The sequence below is a fragment of the Eleutherodactylus coqui genome, chromosome 13 (assembly GCF_035609145.1).
Source record: "Eleutherodactylus coqui strain aEleCoq1 chromosome 13, aEleCoq1.hap1, whole genome shotgun sequence".
NCBI lineage: Eukaryota > Metazoa > Chordata > Amphibia > Anura > Eleutherodactylidae > Eleutherodactylus > Eleutherodactylus coqui.
Window position 1 is genome coordinate 7,959,695 of NC_089849.1, and position 1,068 is coordinate 7,960,762.

The 1,068-nt window shown below is 49.8% G+C and overlaps 1 protein-coding gene across 1 annotated transcript in view; it reads left to right on the forward strand.

Moving 5' to 3' along the window:
- The first annotated feature begins 606 nt into the window (after positions 1-606).
- LOC136587866 (P2X purinoceptor 7-like) overlaps positions 607-1,068 on the forward strand; it is a 3,973-nt gene continuing 3,511 nt past the window's right edge. The window contains exon 1 of the mRNA XM_066586665.1: positions 607-1,019. The gene's annotated coding sequence lies outside the window, so the exon portion shown is untranslated. The remainder of the gene's footprint in view (positions 1,020-1,068) is intronic.

Genomic DNA, 1,068 nt, shown 5'->3' on the forward strand with positions numbered 1-1,068 from the left:
TGACTACCATCTTAATTTCCCTCACTGCTTAACCCCTCCTAGGTCTGACCTGTTGCATATGGACAATGGCATGATTGAGAAAAAATATTCAGCATAAGGGGATCCTGCGGACGGAAACAACTCATCACTGAAAGGGGTCGGAGGAGGATGTCAGGAATCGTTCTGACCAACAGGCTGCACAGTCAGCCGAATACAACTCTAGAGCTCCAACTAACGTGTCCAAACGCACAACTCGCCGTTCCTCCGCACAGATGGTATAACAGCGGGCGACCAGTTCCATCGCCATTGTGTCTAAGAGAAACAGAAAGACTCCAGCGGGCAAAAGAGCTCAAAACTTGCATCACTGAGTAATGTGTGACATACGAGGAGGTTGACTAGTTCCCAGCTCTAAACTCTGACCCCCTGTTAAGGCCGTTCCTGCACATCATGCTACGAATTGTGATGATGAAAAAATGTGACATTTTGCTGACATTTTGGGATAATCGTAGTGATGAACTGCGATTTGACCCCCCCCGCCTGATCATACTCAAATAATGAACTAGCTGACGGCAGGCCGTTGGAGGAGAGGGCTGTTTATGAACTACCCAAGACTTATGCTGTACTTAAAGGAGATGTCCCGAGGCAGAAAGCCAAAATTTCATATTAGCCCATTCCCCCTGTCACCCCCCGACATTAAGCAGCCCTTGTGAGCGGTTATAAACCGCATTGTACTTACTCGTCTGCAGAAAAAATGACTTTTAAAACTTCTCCCTCTAAGATGGCGCCTGCTGGGTCCCTGGGTGCGTTCCACGGTGAACCGCTCGCTCTTCCTGGATGCCTCATGCGCGCTCCCGAGACGCCGGTCACGTGAGCAGGTGACTGACGTCATCGGTGGAGGCGTGTTCTTCTAAATCAATGGAACGCCGATCCAGCCTCCTGATTGGCTGGTCGGCAGAAAGCGTCACAGCGGGGAGGTGCTGTCTACCGGAGAAAACAGCAAACAGCTGTTTCTCCCATCTCCTGACTACATAGAAGCTCCGGTAAGTACACCTTTCCTCTGTACTCTTTTATGCATTGATTAGCACAGGA